This window comes from Oncorhynchus gorbuscha, unplaced genomic scaffold, assembly GCF_021184085.1.
Source record: "Oncorhynchus gorbuscha isolate QuinsamMale2020 ecotype Even-year unplaced genomic scaffold, OgorEven_v1.0 Un_scaffold_1678, whole genome shotgun sequence".
NCBI classification, from domain to species: domain Eukaryota; kingdom Metazoa; phylum Chordata; class Actinopteri; order Salmoniformes; family Salmonidae; genus Oncorhynchus; species Oncorhynchus gorbuscha.
This window is the reverse complement of record NW_025746386.1, coordinates 32,501-40,000: the sequence shown is the minus strand read 5'-3', so window position 1 is coordinate 40,000 and position 7,500 is coordinate 32,501. Positions and strand designations below refer to the sequence as shown.

General features: G+C 44.8%; 6 non-coding genes across 6 annotated transcripts; all 6 read right to left on the bottom strand.

The window, feature by feature from the left end:
- Positions 1-519: 519 nt before the first annotated feature.
- Positions 520-638, bottom strand: LOC124023780. Its single transcript, XR_006836769.1, has one exon. It is a non-coding gene; the product is annotated as a 5S ribosomal RNA (ribosomal RNA).
- Positions 639-1,853: 1,215 nt separating this feature from the next.
- LOC124023779 lies at positions 1,854-1,972 on the bottom strand. The gene has a single exon (XR_006836768.1). It is a non-coding gene; the product is annotated as a 5S ribosomal RNA (ribosomal RNA).
- A 1,230-nt stretch (positions 1,973-3,202) lies between these two features.
- LOC124023778 lies at positions 3,203-3,321 on the bottom strand. Its single transcript, XR_006836767.1, has one exon. It is a non-coding gene; the product is annotated as a 5S ribosomal RNA (ribosomal RNA).
- Positions 3,322-4,524: 1,203 nt separating this feature from the next.
- Positions 4,525-4,643, bottom strand: LOC124023777. The gene has a single exon (XR_006836766.1). It is a non-coding gene; the product is annotated as a 5S ribosomal RNA (ribosomal RNA).
- A 1,204-nt stretch (positions 4,644-5,847) lies between these two features.
- Positions 5,848-5,966, bottom strand: LOC124023776. The gene has a single exon (XR_006836765.1). It is a non-coding gene; the product is annotated as a 5S ribosomal RNA (ribosomal RNA).
- Positions 5,967-7,179: 1,213 nt separating this feature from the next.
- LOC124023775 lies at positions 7,180-7,298 on the bottom strand. The gene has a single exon (XR_006836764.1). It is a non-coding gene; the product is annotated as a 5S ribosomal RNA (ribosomal RNA).
- Positions 7,299-7,500: the final 202 nt, after the last annotated feature.

Below are 7,500 nucleotides of genomic sequence, written 5' to 3'. Positions count from 1 at the left end.
CGCACACTTGCGTGTAAAGGGTAACTACACCCCAAAATCGATATGTCTTCAATTTTTCCCAGACCTCAAAAGTGGTCTCCTGCTAGGGTTTTAAACGTTGTCGTGGACATAGAACATCCAATCGTGTTATATTTCGATTAAAAGGGTGTGCTTTTGAGAGCGAAAACCTGGAGAAGCAGGGATAAACGGCCAACCGGGAAATGTAAACGGAGAAGAGGGGGAGTAATTGTTTATTTAAAAAAATTTTTTTTGGGGGGGGGGTTTCAGGCAAAACATTGAAGGGATTTTACAGGGCCCTAATGGACGACAGACATTGACAGTCTCCGAGCCTAAAAACAAATGCTGAATGTAGTGCCTACATTTCGAGGGAAACGCACTGTCCATGATTGGATTTGATCAGGGCAGGGCAGCACTAACAAACTGCATGTAGTCCAATAAAAAGACACAACATTATTAGGGCGATAAATAAAAGGCAGTTGCTCCACGCATGACGTAAGAGTACCCTCTACTGGAGCAAAAAGCTTACAGCACCTGGTATTCCCAGGCGGTCTCCCATCCAAGTACTAACCAGGCCCGACCCTGCTTAGCTTCCGAGATCGGACGAGATCGGGCGTATTCAGGCTGGTATGGCCGTAAGCGAAGGGAACTCTCTTGGTACACTATATAAAGTCAATGTGCCGCTTATTCATCAGGAGACAGAGAACTGTCCACGTTGTGACACACTGACAAAGCTCAAACCTTGCTTACATTTCCAGACCATATATTTCACTCTTGTGGGGTGGGGGGGTGGGGTGGGGTGGGGGGAAGAGGGCATATCCTGTGTTCACACTTATGACAACTTCATGGACTATATAATACGGCGCGCCCGCACGGAATCACGGAATCCAGACTTTAAACCGAAATTCAACAATATTCAAAAATGTTTTGAACTAAGGAGGAAATCAACTAAATCCTTTCAACTTGTTAGAAAATGCATTCATTTGCCCAAGTGAATCATTAGACATCAACAAAATGCATCAGTGATTCGTATTTCCACCCAACTTTCAGAAACGGCACAGGACTGCCCAGTTTCTGTGCGCATGCGAGCGGAGCGCTACACTTTGTGTAGCCGTTAGCGATGAGGCTAATGATGACCTTCTTCTGGTAGAGAAGGAAAGGCTTCCCACAAAAACCTTCTCAATGAAATGTTAACTGCAAAGTAGCCTATGCCAGCTTGGCAGAATTATATCATCATTATTTGCATCAATCCAGTGGCCATTTGTTTTGCAAACTCCGCAATCACATGAGAGCTACAGCAACACTGCTTAACCAAACAAATGTCTCTTCCTGGCGCACACTTGCGTGTAAAGGGTAACTACACCCCAAAATCGATATGTCTTCAATTTTTCCCAGACCTCAAAAGTGGTCTCCTGCTAGGGTTTTAAACGTTGTCGTGGACATAGAACATCCAATCGTGTTATATTTCGATTAAAAGGGTGTGCTTTTGAGAGCGAAAACCTGGAGAAGCAGGGATAAACGGCCAACCGGGAAATGTAAACGGAGAAGAGGGGAGTAATTGTTTATTTTTTTAAATATTTTTTGGGGGGGGGGGGGGGTTTCAGGCAAAACATTGAAGGGATTTTACAGGGCCCTAATGGACGACAGACATTGACAGTCTCCGAGCCTAAAAACAAATGCTGAATGTAGTGCCTACATTTCGAGGGAAACGCACTGTCCATGATTGGATTTGATCAGGGCAGGGCAGCACTAACAAACTGCATGTAGTCCAATAAAAAGACACAACATTATTAGGGCGATAAATAAAAGGCAGTTGCTCCACGCATGACGTAAGAGTACCCTCTACTGGAGCAAAAAGCTTACAGCACCTGGTATTCCCAGGCGGTCTCCCATCCAAGTACTAACCAGGCCCGACCCTGCTTAGCTTCCGAGATCGGACGAGATCGGGCGTATTCAGGCTGGTATGGCCGTAAGCGAAGGGAACTCTCTTGGTACACTATATAAAGTCAATGTGCCGCTTATTCATCAGGAGACAGAGAACTGTCCACGTTGTGACACACTGACAAAGCTCAAACCTTGCTTACATTTCCAGACCATATATTTCACTCTTTGGGGTGGGGTGGGGTGGGGTGGGGGGAAGAGGGCATATCCTGTGTTCACACTTATGACAACTTCATGGACTATATAATACGGCGCGCCCGCACGGAATCACGGAATCCAGACTTTAAACCGAAATTCAACAATATTCAAAAATGTTTTGAACTAAGGAGGAAATCAACTAAATCCTTTCAACTTGTTAGAAAATGCATTCATTTGCCCAAGTGAATCATTAGACATCAACAAAATGCATCAGTGATTCGTATTTCCACCCAACTTTCAGAAACGGCACAGGACTGCCCAGTTTCTGTGCGCATGCGAGCGGAGCGCTACACTTTGTGTAGCCGTTAGCGATGAGGCTAATGATTACCTTCTTCTGGTAGAGAAGGAAAGGCTTCCCACAAAAACCTTCTCAATGAAATGTTAACTGCAAAGTAGCCTATGCCAGCTTGGCAGAATTATATCATCATTATTTGCATCAATCCAGTGGCCATTTGTTTTGCAAACTCCGCAATCACATGAGAGCTACAGCAACACTGCTTAACCAAACAAATGTCTCTTCCTGGCGCACACTTGCGTGTAAAGGGTAACTACACCCCAAAATCGATATGTCTTCAATTTTTCCCAGACCTCAAAAGTGGTCTCCTGCTAGGGTTTTAAACGTTGTCGTGGACATAGAACATCCAATCGTGTTATATTTCGATTAAAAGGGTGTGCTTTTGAGAGCGAAAACCTGGAGAAGCAGGGATAAACGGCCAACCGGGAAATGTAAACGGAGAAGAGGTGGAGTAATTGTTTATATATATATATATTTTTTTATATATTTTTTTTTTTTGGGGGGGGGGGGGGGTTTCAGGCAAAACATTGAAGGGATTTTACAGGGCCCTAATGGACGACAGACATTGACAGTCTCCGAGCCTAAAAACAAATGCTGAATGTAGTGCCTACATTTCGAGGGAAACGCACTGTCCATGATTGGATTTGATCAGGGCAGGGCAGCACTAACAAACTGCATGTAGTCCAATAAAAAGACACAACATTATTAGGGCGATAAATAAAAGGCAGTTGCTCCACGCATGACGTAAGAGTACCCTCTACTGGAGCAAAAAGCTTACAGCACCTGGTATTCCCAGGCGGTCTCCCATCCAAGTACTAACCAGGCCCGACCCTGCTTAGCTTCCGAGATCGGACGAGATCGGGCGTATTCAGGCTGGTATGGCCGTAAGCGAAGGGAACTCTCTTGGTACACTATATAAAGTCAATGTGCCGCTTATTCATCAGGAGACAGAGAACTGTCCACGTTGTGACACACTGACAAAGCTCAAACCTTGCTTACATTTCCAGACCATATATTTCACTCTTGTGGGGTGGGGTGGGGTGGGGGGAAGAGGGCATATCCTGTGTTCACACTTATGACAACTTCATGGACTATATAATACGGCGCGCCCGCACGGAATCACGGAATCCAGACTTTAAACCGAAATTCAACAATATTCAAAAATGTTTTGAACTAAGGAGGAAATCAACTAAATCCTTTCAACTTGTTAGAAAATGCATTCATTTGCCCAAGTGAATCATTAGACATCAACAAAATGCATCAGTGATTCGTATTTCCACCCAACTTTCAGAAACGGCACAGGACTGCCCAGTTTCTGTGCGCATGCGAGCGGAGCGCTACACTTTGTGTAGCCGTTAGCGATGAGGCTAATGATTACCTTCTTCTGGTAGAGAAGGAAAGGCTTCCCACAAAAACCTTCTCAATGAAATGTTAACTGCAAAGTAGCCTATGCCAGCTTGGCAGAATTATATCATCATTATTTGCATCAATCCAGTGGCCATTTGTTTTGCAAACTCCGCAATCACATGAGAGCTACAGCAACACTGCTTAACCAAACAAATGTCTCTTCCTGGCGCACACTTGCGTGTAAAGGGTAACTACACCCCAAAATCGATATGTCTTCAATTTTTCCCAGACCTCAAAAGTGGTCTCCTGCTAGGGTTTTAAACGTTGTCGTGGACATAGAACATCCAATCGTGTTATATTTCGATTAAAAGGGTGTGCTTTTGAGAGCGAAAACCTGGAGAAGCAGGGATAAACGGCCAACCGGGAAATGTAAACGGAGAAGAGGGGGAGTAATTGTTTATTATTTTTAAAAAAAAAAATGGGGGGGGTTTCAGGCAAAACATTGAAGGGATTTTACAGGGCCCTAATGGACGACAGACATTGACAGTCTCCGAGCCTAAAAACAAATGCTGAATGTAGTGCCTACATTTCGAGGGAAACGCACTGTCCATGATTGGATTTGATCAGGGCAGGGCAGCACTAACAAACTGCATGTAGTCCAATAAAAAGACACAACATTATTAGGGCGATAAATAAAAGGCAGTTGCTCCACGCATGACGTAAGAGTACCCTCTACTGGAGCAAAAAGCTTACAGCACCTGGTATTCCCAGGCGGTCTCCCATCCAAGTACTAACCAGGCCCGACCCTGCTTAGCTTCCGAGATCGGACGAGATCGGGCGTATTCAGGCTGGTATGGCCGTAAGCGAAGGGAACTCTCTTGGTACACTATATAAAGTCAATGTGCCGCTTATTCATCAGGAGACAGAGAACTGTCCACGTTGTGACACACTGACAAAGCTCAAACCTTGCTTACATTTCCAGACCATATATTTCACTCTTGTGGGGTGGGGTGGGGTGGGGGGAAGAGGGCATATCCTGTGTTCACACTTATGACAACTTCATGGACTATATAATACGGCGCGCCCGCACGGAATCACGGAATCCAGACTTTAAACCGAAATTCAACAATATTCAAAAATGTTTTGAACTAAGGAGGAAATCAACTAAATCCTTTCAACTTGTTAGAAAATGCATTCATTTGCCCAAGTGAATCATTAGACATCAACAAAATGCATCAGTGATTCGTATTTCCACCCAACTTTCAGAAACGGCACAGGACTGCCCAGTTTCTGTGCGCATGCGAGCGGAGCGCTACACTTTGTGTAGCCGTTAGCGATGAGGCTAATGATTACCTTCTTCTGGTAGAGAAGGAAAGGCTTCCCACAAAAACCTTCTCAATGAAATGTTAACTGCAAAGTAGCCTATGCCAGCTTGGCAGAATTATATCATCATTATTTGCATCAATCCAGTGGCCATTTGTTTTGCAAACTCCGCAATCACATGAGAGCTACAGCAACACTGCTTAACCAAACAAATGTCTCTTCCTGGCGCACACTTGCGTGTAAAGGGTAACTACACCCCAAAATCGATATGTCTTCAATTTTTCCCAGACCTCAAAAGTGGTCTCCTGCTAGGGTTTTAAACGTTGTCGTGGACATAGAACATCCAATCGTGTTATATTTCGATTAAAAGGGTGTGCTTTTGAGAGCGAAAACCTGGAGAAGCAGGGATAAACGGCCAACCGGGAAATGTAAACGGAGAAGAGGGGGAGTAATTGTTTTTGTTTAAAAAATTTTTTTTTTTTGGGGGGTTTCAGGCAAAACATTGAAGGGATTTTACAGGGCCCTAATGGACGACAGACATTGACAGTCTCCGAGCCTAAAAACAAATGCTGAATGTAGTGCCTACATTTCGAGGGAAACGCACTGTCCATGATTGGATTTGATCAGGGCAGGGCAGCACTAACAAACTGCATGTAGTCCAATAAAAAGACACAACATTATTAGGGCGATAAATAAAAGGCAGTTGCTCCACGCATGACGTAAGAGTACCCTCTACTGGAGCAAAAAGCTTACAGCACCTGGTATTCCCAGGCGGTCTCCCATCCAAGTACTAACCAGGCCCGACCCTGCTTAGCTTCCGAGATCGGACGAGATCGGGCGTATTCAGGCTGGTATGGCCGTAAGCGAAGGGAACTCTCTTGGTACACTATATAAAGTCAATGTGCCGCTTATTCATCAGGAGACAGAGAACTGTCCACGTTGTGACACACTGACAAAGCTCAAACCTTGCTTACATTTCCAGACCATATATTTCACTCTTGTGGGGTGGGGTGGGGTGGGGTGGGGGGGGGGGAAGAGGGCATATCCTGTGTTCACACTTATGACAACTTCATGGACTATATAATACGGCGCGCCCGCACGGAATCACGGAATCCAGACTTTAAACCGAAATTCAACAATATTCAAAAATGTTTTGAACTAAGGAGGAAATCAACTAAATCCTTTCAACTTGTTAGAAAATGCATTCATTTGCCCAAGTGAATCATTAGACATCAACAAAATGCATCAGTGATTCGTATTTCCACCCAACTTTCAGAAACGGCACAGGACTGCCCAGTTTCTGTGCGCATGCGAGCGGAGCGCTACACTTTGTGTAGCCGTTAGCGATGAGGCTAATGATTACCTTCTTCTGGTAGAGAAGGAAAGGCTTCCCACAAAAACCTTCTCAATGAAATGTTAACTGCAAAGTAGCCTATGCCAGCTTGGCAGAATTATATCATCATTATTTGCATCAATCCAGTGGCCATTTGTTTTGCAAACTCCGCAATCACATGAGAGCTACAGCAACACTGCTTAACCAAACAAATGTCTCTTCCTGGCGCACACTTGCGTGTAAAGGGTAACTACACCCCAAAATCGATATGTCTTCAATTTTTCCCAGACCTCAAAAGTGGTCTCCTGCTAGGGTTTTAAACGTTGTCGTGGACATAGAACATCCAATCGTGTTATATTTCGATTAAAAGGGTGTGCTTTTGAGAGCGAAAACCTGGAGAAGCAGGGATAAACGGCCAACCGGGAAATGTAAACGGAGAAGAGGGGGAGTAATTGTTTATTTTTTTTTTTTTTTGGGGGGGGGGGGGGGTTTCAGGCAAAACATTGAAGGGATTTTACAGGGCCCTAATGGACGACAGACATTGACAGTCTCCGAGCCTAAAAACAAATGCTGAATGTAGTGCCTACATTTCGAGGGAAACGCACTGTCCATGATTGGATTTGATCAGGGCAGGGCAGCACTAACAAACTGCATGTAGTCCAATAAAAGACACAACATTATTAGGGCGATAAATAAAAGGCAGTTGCTCCACGCATGACATAAGAGTACCCTCTACTGGAGCAAAAGCTTACAGCACCTGGTATTCCCAGGCGGTCTCCCATCCAAGTACTAACCAGGCCCGACCCTGCTTAGCTTCCGAGATCGGACGAGATCGGGCGTATTCAGGCTGGTATGGCCGTAAGCGAAGGGAACTCTCTTGGTACACTATATAAAGTCAATGTGCCGCTTATTCATCAGGAGACAGAGAACTGTCCACGTTGTGACACACTGACAAAGCTCAAACCTTGCTTACATTTCCAGACCATATATTTCACTCTTGTGGGGTGGGGTGGGGTGGGGGGAAGAGGGCATATCCTGTGTTCACACTTATGACAACTTCATGGAC